Source organism: Lupinus angustifolius, unplaced genomic scaffold (genome assembly GCF_001865875.1).
Source record: "Lupinus angustifolius cultivar Tanjil unplaced genomic scaffold, LupAngTanjil_v1.0 Scaffold_143_12, whole genome shotgun sequence".
In the NCBI taxonomy this organism is placed as follows: Eukaryota; Viridiplantae; Streptophyta; class Magnoliopsida; order Fabales; family Fabaceae; genus Lupinus; species Lupinus angustifolius.
Window position 1 is genome coordinate 30489 of NW_017725470.1, and position 12397 is coordinate 42885.

The 12397-nt window shown below is 33.7% G+C and overlaps 1 long non-coding RNA gene across 1 annotated transcript; it reads left to right on the forward strand.

Annotated features, from left to right (window-relative positions):
• Positions 1–10579: 10579 nt before the first annotated feature.
• LOC109340111 lies at positions 10580–11140 on the forward strand. The gene is made up of 3 exons (XR_002106755.1): positions 10580–10781; positions 10822–10895; positions 10963–11140. It is a non-coding gene; the product is annotated as an uncharacterized LOC109340111 (long non-coding RNA).
• The last annotated feature ends 1257 nt before the right edge of the window (positions 11141–12397 follow it).

Below are 12397 nucleotides of genomic sequence, written 5' to 3' on the forward strand. Positions count from 1 at the left end.
ATCTCGGCTTTGTTGAAATAAATTCCAACGCCAGTATAATGGTTTCAAGAGTATTCCAGTTACAACTTACTTCTAATAATCATGTGAATAAGTTATTCCTTCTTTGCCTCATCTCGGCTTTGTTAGAATAAATTCCAACGTTGGTACAATGGTATCGAAGCAATCCCCTATTACATAATTATTAAGTACCTTTGAATACCATCTCGGTTTTGTGGAATAAATTCCAACACAGGTTTAATGGTATTCTAATGTACAAAAGTGATTAATAGTTAGTTGTTAGAAACAAATAAATAGATAAAGAACAAAAGAATAATAAGGTTAAGTGACCTTTATTTATTTACTCCCTTTCGGGTTCCTTTTATTAACAAACCAAACTTCTTCCTTAAGGAAGGTTGGTATTAAACAATAAATAAATTGCGTAATGTAAATAACAATAAATAAAAGTTAGTAAGTTAGTTTCGTCACTTTTGTATATTAAAATGTGTTTCAACAAATAAATTTATTGATAACACTTTACTATTTTACAATTTACAACTCTTTCAAGATTCAATTGTAGTATAGTATAGGGTTATGTTGAACCACAAGAAATTGCCTAATAGAATAAATCATATAAATATGTCAATGCACAAATAATGAGTGAACATATTTTGGTTGTTTTGATTTGATTTGATATGCACATAAACACTTAACAAGAAACATAAACTAAATATTAACAAATTTTTTAGGAGACAATATCATTTTGAATAATGAAAGTATTTCTCAACTTCTTATTTATTAAAATATATTTTATTCAATAAAAGATAAAAAATAAAAAAAAATTATCAAGTCATCTGACTTGGTAAATGGTTTAGGTAGCCCATAAAAAGAGGAGTAGATAGTTTGATAAAAAAATCCGTGGTTTTACAGGGGATGAGGATGAGGTTAGGTTTTAAAAAAATAATATAAATAGGATTGGTTTAAGGTATTAGGTCTTCTGGCTTTTCTGGAAAAAAATACTGCAGAGAAGGAAATATTGTCAAAAGTCATGTGGTGCACAGAGAGATAGAGAGAAAAAGAGAGAAGTTTATGTGAGAAAAGATCCGATTCAACGAGTTCTATCCTTTGCACCGTGAACCATTTTCCTGGCCAGTCGAACTGCGCCGCAAGAAGGTCCACTCATTGGGTCATAACGCATAGTTAATCGGAGCGTGACATGCAAGCGCCTGCACGTCCGTCTAGTTGCACGCGCCTACACCAGATCCAGCACCCCAGTCTTGGTTCAAAATCCCCTGCACCCGTGTGTATAGCAGTCCCTGTGCATCCTCTGATCTCTCCATTCAATCTGAAGGTGCAAACTTCGGCGCATACACTCCGCCACACGAAATCAATACCCTTTATGCCCCTCATCCTGTGCAGCCAAGTCCACCATAAGTCTATCACATCCTCACTTCCAGCAACCAAGGACGCGCACGTGGCATAGTCTTTTGCAGCAGATTTTCTAGCCATTATCTGGATGACACGTCAGCGACTTAATTACTACTAGCCACATAAAATCACAGCCCAATCAGGTTATTATTTGTTCTTGTTTGAATTATGTTATATTATTGGGTATTATTCAACCATAATTTCTTAACAAATAAAAATGTAATTTTTTTTTTATCTTCCAGAAGTCCAACTATATAAATAAAAAAATGTTTTTTTGTTTAGTTATAATAATAATAACAAAAATGGTAAAAAAAAAACCTTAATGTAGCTAATAATTAAACATTTTTTTATAATTTATTTTTAGCACCTAATAAATTTTTTTCACGGTAATTAAATAAGAATTGTCATTTACAAAAATTCATAGTATTGTCTAATTAAATTTATTTTTAATAACATTTGTATGATTTGAAATAATTTTATATAACATTGTTCATAACAAAAAACATAATTTCTTTTGGGATTAAATCCAAGGATGGAAGCAGGTCATGTTAGCACTTATTGTTCGTATCATCCTTTAATTAATTCCTAAGTTAATAATAAAAAACCAAAGAAATATTTTATAATTACTTTCAAACCATTTTTAAAATGGGATGTGGGGCATATTAATGTTGTTTCACCATTTTTAAGGAGCTAATTGTTTTAAAATTTTAGAACGAAGTAGTCCTGATTTTTTAAAGTGTTTAGAGATAGTAGGAGCACCTAACATTGTCAGACTTACAAACAAAAAATAAATATTTTTTTTATACAATCTAATTTTTAATAAACTACGGATAATATTTTATCTTATACAATCTAATTTTTAATAAACTACGGATATTTAAATCATACAATTGGCAATGGTGTTAATACTTTCTCAATCTGTAATGGCCTCCTGAACCTGGATATCACAATCCAAAATTTAGTGGCAATTCAAAGAGGTCACATTACCGAAAATTAGATTAGGAGAAAAATCCCCCTCTTATCCACCATGATAAGAATTAGTAAACAATATAAAAGTACAACTAAAACATCATACATGTAAATTATTTTCCCACAATTTTGGAGGTTGAAATCAAAACACATGACAAACCAACCTGATGTCACCACAACCAAAACATGTTTATGTCATGATGTTATTTATTCATGCATTTTTCTAATTTCTATTAGATGGATGAGACTTGAGCTAAACTCTCACTGTGCTTGGAAGCATGTTGTAAGAATCATAAATGAGATAAGAATGTAATCAGAATGCAAATATACAACAAAACATGAAATAGAAAAACTAGAATAAAGTCAATCATCTTCTAAACCATCGGGTAGAACAGATTGCTCAAAATCAACATCCATAATGACCACATCCAATCTCCTTTTTTAGAAGAATGAATATCATAAAAATTAACAATACTAACTCTTGGGACACTTGCTTAATATTATGTAGTAGTCAATTACAGATAGTAGAGCATAGTAGTCGAACCCAAAAATATTGAAAAATTGTAATTCATAGAGCTTAGGCTTTGTAGCTATGTTAGTATTGGGCTCATTTATTTTTGTTTGGTGGGCCTTAGTTGTAACAAAGCATTCTATAAATAGAAGTAGTTAGTTGGATGGTTGTTAATAATCACAACATTCTCACAAATATAGAAAGTCTTCTTCCTCTATATCTTCTTCTTTAACAACTCAGATTTCTCTCTTTCTTGAATTCCTTTTGGTTCCAATTCTAACAGTGGTATCAAGAGCTTGTACGATCAGCAAACCTGTGGCAACACGTCGAGATCACCATCAAAACATGAACAACAAGGAAGAAAAGGAAAACAACATCAACAAGAAGAAATGTCAACTTCAAATGGATTTGCAATGAATCTTCCCATGCTTGATGAGAAGAACTTTGATCATTGGAACATTTAGATGAAGGTATTTTTGGATTTCAAGAATGCTTGGATGTAGTGCAAGAAGGGGTGCAACCAGTTGAAGAGAACTCAACCGAAGCACAAAGGTTGGAGTCAAGAGATGCTAAGAAGAGAGATTGCAAGGTCATTTTCTTGATACATCATGGTGTAGATCGTCCAAACTTTGAGAAAATATCTACTACATCATCTTCGAAGGAAGCTTGGGAAATCTTGGATAAATGTTACTCTAGTGGGATAAAGGTCAAGAAGGTCAGATTGCAAATGATGCGAAGACAATATGAGCTAGTGCAGATGGAGGAGCAAGAAACTATAGCTGAATACTTCACTAGAATTCGAAGCCTGATTAATTTGATGAAAGGCTGTGGTGAACAGATATCTGAGCAAAGCATAGTATAGAAGATTCTCAGGACACTTGCTGCTAGCTTTGATCATGTTGTAGTGGCAATTGAGGAATCAAAAGATCTTGAAAACTTCAAGATTGGTGAGTTGCAAGGGTCATTAGAAACACATCAACAAAGATTTCTTGAAAGAGTAACTGATAGACAATCACAACAAGCATTGAGTGTTCAGTTCAAGAGAAAGAATCTGATGCACAATGACTAACACATAAAAAGTAGTGGAAGGTGGCAAGGAGAAAAGAAGTGTGTGAATGAGAAATCAATTCAAAATGGACAACGATTTCTCAAAGATAGCTCAGGCAATCAGAGCTATGATGCAGACTCTAAATGTCAAAAAAGGAAGCAGCCAAGAAAATGGAAGAAGAAAGAAAGATAAAAGCAGAATCCAATGCTTCAATTGCAAAAACTGGAGTCACTTTGCTTCTAAATGTAAGCTAAGAAGGAGAAGCAAGAAAGCAGAAGCCAGGTTGGCCAAGGATGAAGACTCAGATGAGGAAGTCTTACTGATGGCAGAGTGTGAAAAATCTGGTTTGGAAACAAGTGACTCAAGTGGAACATTGCTAATGGTTACCACAGACAAAGACCAACATTCCTCTACTGAGAATTGGTATCTCGATACAGGATGCTCAAATCATATGACTGGGCATAAAGAATGGTTTCTAACACTTGATGATTCTGTGAAAACCAAGGTGAAGTTTGCATATGAGAGTTTCATAACAGCAGAGGGAATTGGAAAAATTAGCCTAAAAAAGAAAGATGGCACTGCTTCATACATTTTCAATGTCCTATATGTACCAAGGATGAAAAACAACTTGATCAGCCTTGGCCAATTACTTGAAAAAGGATACTTTATGAGGATGGAGGATAGAATGCTCAAAGTCTTTAACAGAAGAAGGATCCTAATCTTGAAGGCACCACTCTCAAGCAATAGGACCTTCAAGATTGGCATCCAACTTTAGAATAAAAAATGTTTGGAAACCATATCAGGTGATACTTTGATATGGCATCAAAGACTTGGGCATATGAATTTCAGGAACATAGAATTGCTAAAGAAAGATGAAATGGTAACTGGCCTTTCAGATATCAACATTCCAACTGAAATTTGTGAGGATTGCCTAACAAGTAAGCAAACCAGAAACACCTTTAAATCACAGTTACCATCAAGAACTTCTAAACCTTTAGAAGTGGTATATATTGATGTGTGTAGACCACTAGAAGCTCAATCAATTGGAGGTAACAACTATTTTCTAACCTTGAAAGATGACTATACCAGAAAGCTCTAGATCTACTTGCTGAAAAGGAAAAATGAAGTTTTTAGCAAGTTTCAGAGTTTTAAAGCACTAGTTGAAAAACAAAATGGTCACAAATTGAAGCTTCTAAGGAGTGATGGAGGAGGTGAGTATATATCTCATGAATTCCATGATTTTCGTGAAAAGGAGGGCATTGTTCATGAGATAACTGCACCCTACACTCCTCAACACAATGGGATAGAAGAAAGGGTCAATAGAACTATCCTCAACATGACAAGGATCATGTTGAAATCTAAACAACTTCCTAAGAGATTTTGGGGAGAAGTTGTGGCCACCTCAGTATACATAGCAAATAGAATTCCAACAAAAATATTAAAAGACATCACACCAGAGGAGGCTTGGTCTGGACTCAAGCCAAGTGTGAAACATCTCAAGGTGTTTGGATCGATTTGCTATAAACATATACCAGACAAAAAAAGAAAGAAGTTCGATGATAAAGGAGAAAAAATGATCTTCTTAGGATACCACTCAACAGGAGCATACAAAACATACAATCCAGATACAAACTTTATCTCATATAGCAAGGATCTCAAGTTTGATGAAACACAATCTTGGAATTGGAACTCAAGCAATGCAGCCTCGATTAAAGTAAGTATGATGGACATTGAAAACAATCAGAGAACACCAGAACATAGCATAATTAGAGAAGAAAACTCAGATGCAGTTGAAAGACCTCAGAGGCAAAGGCAATTATCAAGCAGATTGAGAGATTATGAGGTGTTTCCTGATAACACAATCACACCTGAGGGAGATTTTGTTCATATGGCTCTACTTGCAGATATGGAACCAATTACATTCGAACAAGCATCAAAGGAAGAATGTTGGGTTGAAGCTATGAAGGAAGAGATCAGCTCCATAGAAAAGAATGATACATGGGAACTCACTACATTGCCTAAAGGAAAGAAGGCAATAACAGTTAAGTGGGTTTACAAAGTAAAGTTGAAATCAGATGGTTCAATAGCCAAGCACAAGGCCAGATTGGTGGCAAAGGGCTATCTACAAAAACCAGGGTTAGACTTTGATGAAGTATTTGCATCAGTGGCAAGGATGGAAACAGTAAGGCTTGTTGTAGCAATAACAAGCTCAAGGAATTGGATTCTTTGTCAAATGGATGTAAAGTCAGCTTTTCTCAATGGTCCATTGGACAAGGAAGTCTATGTGTCACAACCTCTTGGTTTTGAAGTCTCAGGTTACCAGCAAAAGGTATGCAAACTAAACAAGGCACTATATGGACTCAAACAAGCTCCTAGAGCATGGAACAAATTGATTGACAATTTTCTTGTGAAACAAGGACTGTCTAGATGCACAAGTGAACATGGCATCTATGTGAAGGGATCACCTACTTTAGCATCAATAATAACATGCTTGTATGTAGATGATTGGCTCATTATAGGTTGCAAGAAGGAAGAGATAGAAAGCATAAAGAAAGGACTCAAGATGAAGTTTGAAATGTCTGATTTAGGATCACTCACATACTTCCTAGGGATCAAATTCATGAGAACTAGTGAAGGCATTCTAATGCATCAAAGAAAGTATACCCTGGATGTACTTGATAGATTCAACATGAAGGGATGTAATTCAACTGCAACTCTAGTTGAAACAGGGAGTGCCTTATGTAGAGGAAATTCAGAGGATGAAGGTGTTGAGCCAACACTTTTCAGGCAGATGATAGGATCACTCAGGTATATCTGTAATACAAGACCAGATATAACCTACGGGGTTGGATTGGTTACCAGATATGTGGAGGATCCCAAGTATAGTCATATGGTGGCAGTCAAGAGAGTTCTCAGATATTTAAAGGGGAGTGTAGATTATGGTGTATTCTTCCCTACACTGAATGAAGTAAGAACAGAGACACTGCTTGGCTACACCGATGCAGATTGGTGTGGTGACAAAGACGAAAGAAAAAGCACTTATGGTTATCTGTTCAAGCTAAATGAAGCACCTATAAGCTGGAGTTCAACGAAGCAAAAAGGAGTGGCTCTCTCATCATGTGAAGCTGAATACATTGTAACTTGTTTAGGTGGTTTTCAAGCACTCTGGTTGCAGTCTCTGCTTAGAGAAATTGGACTGCACAATGAAGACTCAATGCTACTGCAAGTTGACAACAAATATGCCATAAATTTAGCAAAGAATCCTATAGCTCATGGGCGCAACAAGCATATAGAAACTAAGTACTATTTCCTAATAGATCAAGTGGACAACGGACATCTAAGACTAGAATTTTGCAAGACTGAAAAGCAACTTGCTGACGTTCTTACAAAAGCTTTGAAGAAGAACACTTTCAAAAATCAAAGAAACCAGACAGGCATGGTTAGTCAAGAAGCACTCTGGTTTCATAGAGCTTAGGCTTTGTAGCTATGTTAGTATTGGGCTCATTTATTTTTATTTGTTGGGCCTTAGTTGTAACAAAGCATTCTATAAATAGAAGTAGTTAGTTGGATGGTTGTTAATAATCACAACATTCTCACAAATATAGAAAGTCTTCTTCCTCTATATCTTCTTCTTTAACAACTCAGATTTCTCTCTTTCTTGAATTCCTTTTGGTTCCAATTCTAACAAAAAACACTATAGCTGGTAGCGGGATAACCACTACAACTAAGGGAAAAATATAAGTAATTTATATCCTAAACATATAAGTACACAAAGGAAAACTTAAAATACACAATATTATATGTTATACCCTCCACATATAAATATACACATACACCAACAAACATTCAAAATATAAGTAATTCATAAGTTTTGACAACAAAAAGAAACTCACAAAAGGAAGGGAGGGGGAATAAAAGGAAAACAAAAAAATATAAGTAATATATTAAAATTGGAAAGTCTTGAACATGTAAAGAAGGAAAACAAAAAGAAATTCATAGAAGGAAGGGAAGGGGGGAGAGGAAGGGGTAGAGGGGAAGGGGGAGAAGAGCAGGGGGGGGGGAGGGAAGGAAGTCACATGTGTTTTTTTAGGTTAGTAGTAGTCACGTGTCTTTTTGAAAGGAAATAAAGAGTGGAGATTGTTTTATAAAAAAAAACCTAAAAAACCAATGCCATGTAATAAAAAGTAAGGGCAAAAATGATATTTCCCATTAAAATTAGTGTTCTTCATCTTGAAGCGGGTTTTGCAGTGGGTTTTGGCTCACACCTCTGCTGCAACTCATCCCGTGATTGGCGCGACGGCCAGCTGCACCGCTATGCGCCATTCCGTCGTGGGTAGGGATGGTAACCTCCACAACCTCCACTATCGCACCGCTATCGTGTGCGATTGACTACCTAGAATATTATTAACCTCCACCTTTTCAAATTATATTGACTTTATGTTGTGAGAATCCTATTCTTGAAGGTGTAAGTTAATGTTGATGTTAAGCATTTAAAATTTAAGTTGCCTTTGAGGAAAAGCTTATTATAGTAAGAAGCTTGTTAATTTTAATTTTACAATTTCAATTGTGATCCTAATCTGGGAGCATTATTCATACAAGATCTATGGTTAGACGTAGCATAGATTTATATGCTTACCTGCACATATTAAAGTTAAATTCCTCCACCTGCACACATTCAGAGTTTAGTGTAAACAATATTCTGCATGTAGTCACCAAATTTTCTTGCTTTCATGGGTTCGTTATGAGCTAAGAGCTGCAACCATTGGGTATGCGATAAGCATTAACTGAAATTTTCTCTAGCCATGAATGTTGAATAACAGATTTAAATCATTCATGTTAACACACCTTTATTGTATGCATGTACTAGTTGTTGTGTTTTCTTAATTGAAATAAATTGCAGTTTAGAATTATACCCTTCACCTTATCCAAGTATGATGTATAATGCCGAAAAAAAATTTATGACATGGATAACAATCTCCTTCTTTCTAACATCTACAATCTCTTTTTTCTAGCAGGTAGAACGAATAAACATAAACCCTAACTCTAGCCAAGCATCATACATCATAAGCAACAAAAATAGCAAGTCTGTAATACATAATCATGGACACGCAGTTGAATGCAAGCATGGTTAAACCCTAATATTGATATACCAATTATAGAAGTTTTCAATATGCAACTAGTTCATGTGCCAAATCATATAAAATGTTACATCATCCATCTTAACTTGTTAAGGAAATCATTTAAAGAATTTCAAATATTTATTTGAATTCATTAAATCACTTAAATGTTGTGTATTTCCATGTAATTGGATACTAATGAGTGAATAATAATGTACAAAATGTTTAAGTGTGTCTATGTAGAGATGAAGTTACAAGCTTCTATGAGAGCAGGACATAGTGAAAAGTAAATCACTACTCACATTTGGAGTAGAAAGCACATCATCTTCAAATGTTTGAAATGTACCTACAATATGCATATAAGATATATGATTTGGAGGCATATTTCTACCTCAAGATTGTATAGAAAAGATAAAAAAAACATGACTCGTGGTGGGTAACTCAATGAGTAATTGATTGAAGCATTTCCTCAAACAGGTTTTGCTCAAGCCAGCAAAGACATAATCAAAACTCAAACTAAGCATTGTTATGCATCAATATTATAATTACTACAATATCTATCAACAACATTCCAATACACAAGAAAATCATACTAAATAAATGATTAATCTCCAGCTTTATGCTGGCAAAAGTAACATGAATTATGAATAAAAACAATGAAAGTTACTTAAGTCATAAAATTAAGCACCTCATCAAATAATCTTATGAAGAGAAAATAAGTAAAGCAACATCGTTAATACCATGAAATGGACTTGAGTTGTTGATTGTAGGAACTGATGAATGTAAGAATCGTTGATTTTAGGAACATGATGAAAGAATTTAGAGGAAACATGATTGGTGAAGTGAAGAGTGAATTGTTAAAATGAAGAAGACGGGTTTTGGTAGCTTAGAAGAAGAAAGAGGGAAAACAAGAAAAAGAAATGGAGTTTAGGGGGATTTGAATTGAAGAATCAATTGATGAAAAAGGAATTGATGAATTAATGAATTAATTTGGACAGAGGAAGATGAAAGAGGAGGGAGCGTGTAGGTTTTAGGGTAATGAGAAAAAGGATAGAGGAAGAACATAGACGAAAGAGTTTAATGGGAAAACTGAAAAGGAGTGTGTGAGATAGAGGAGAGGGGGGAAATAAAAGGGAGGGGGAGAGAAAAATAAAATGGAAGGATATGCAAGTTTTTTGTGGCTTTTGTTTTTGCCACAGGCCAGCTAGAGTAACTAATAGGTTAGTTTCAGTATTAATTTTGACACAAGTCATTTGGTGTAGCAAAAGAACCATTGCTCACAAGATATGTTCTTGCAGTGCCACGTGGAGATTGGTTCCTAAAAGCAGATACATATATTCTACCCTTTTTGCGGTCACATATGTATAATTATTACACAAAATAAACATGATTTTTTTTATGAAAATCTACAATGGTACTCATGAGTCATGAATATAGAAAAAAACGTTTCTTATTATTGGCAACAATAAAATGGAACCGTTTCGGTTTATATGTGCAACTTGCATATAAAAGCACACACATTCATAATTATTAAGTTAAATGATAGAATGCATAAAGAAATTTATGTGTATTTGCATATCCATGTGTGTTGTTTCCTATGAAATGAATTGTATGAAGCAGTTTGAATGTTTGATAGTGGAAGGTTGAAATTTGAACTTGAAAGAGGAAGGAAAGGATTCTTTTCAACCATGTATTAGTAGTGTGATTAAAGTATGTAGGGAAATTGGAAGTCGTGAAATTGGAAGTCGTGAAATTGTTTTTGCCTTTTAGAGTCTGTGAAGTTCTAAGTGTCAACATAAAAGTGGATTTTAAGATTTATAGGACATGCAGTTGCAGGAAGCTAATGGTAATTAGAAGAGACAGTTTAGGTGAACATGGAAAGAGTAACGTCTAAAATTTTGCAAAAACTAGAGTTAGAATCATCTACAAATTTCCATAAATTAGCTCTAGTAAAAAGTAATTTACCAAAATAAGTAATTCTGCTTGAATGTGCTTCCTGGAACACAAGTTGAATAATTTATGGGTCATGTTAAGGAATGCAATAATAAAACATATAAATGAAGTACTAGTACATCAATTTGCCAAATAATATGTACTTTATATGTTTTTTTAGTAATAATATATGTTTTTAGTTAATTTTAAAGTGAAATGTCAACTCCAAGACTGAACTACTGAAGGAGGATGAGGAATGGAGTAATGAAACAAAAGAAATAGTAAGACTAATAAGGAAACAAAAGAGTTTCTAAAGACAAAGCTTGATATTCCTATGCATATAAAATGCTCTAATTTAACCTGCTTTTCAAAGTCAATTTATGGATGCATTATTTTAAGCAATACCTTAAGGTTGTAGTGAGAACACCAAAATGTATAACATATGAAAATATGAACTTTTCTCCTTTAGAAGCAAAAAACTATAATTTTGTATTCCCCTTAGATATACTAATACTAACATTATATCCAACCTTTATTTATGTGATATTTAACCTTCTTCATCATGTGAGGTTTGCATGAACATTCCTTGCGGTCCAGTCAGATTTAGAGTTCTTCTTGTTTATGAAGGTTGTTCGTCAGTTCAAAAAGGCATCCTCCTCATCCTTTACAAGAACACATCCATTCGATTATATATATTTAGAAGCAAAAGCTTATACATTGACTAATAAAAAACTCACAGGTTAGAGATTTCAACATATTTGGGAAAGTCAATAGTAGATTTAGAAAATGTGAAATTATATAATTATGATTAATGATTATAATATAAGAATCAATTAAATAGGTATTTTTATTTAGAATCGAAGAGAATCGAATCTTGGAAGAAACTTCCATTTGATTCGGTGTTGTTGAACTCACAACAATGAAGAGAATCAACTTCACATACTTGAACTTGTTTGAATGAGTGAAGGAGAGTGAATGAGAAAGAAGAAAGGGAGAAATGGGAAAAAATGAAAGTGAGTATTGATCCCAGATTCCCCTAGTTGAACAAGAGACAAAATCAGTTGTCTATGAAAGCTAAGCATTATAATTGTGTGGTTGAATATTATTTTAACTATGGTTACTAAACCGTGGCAACCACTATTCATCACAAAACCAATTTTACACCAATAATTTTTCCTTTTTTTTTTATGAAGACACAAATAAATTAAAATTGAAACCAAAGCCAAAGAGAAATATTTAGCTCCCTCTAAGACTAATCATACTTTTCAAATCATCAAATATGGGAACAATTTATAGAAATATTTAGAATGATAAGATATAAACAGATATAACAAATATTAACATCTCAATTCTCACTTTTCATTTTCTGAAATGATAAAGCATTTTCATTTCTCCTATAAAGTATGTATAAAATAG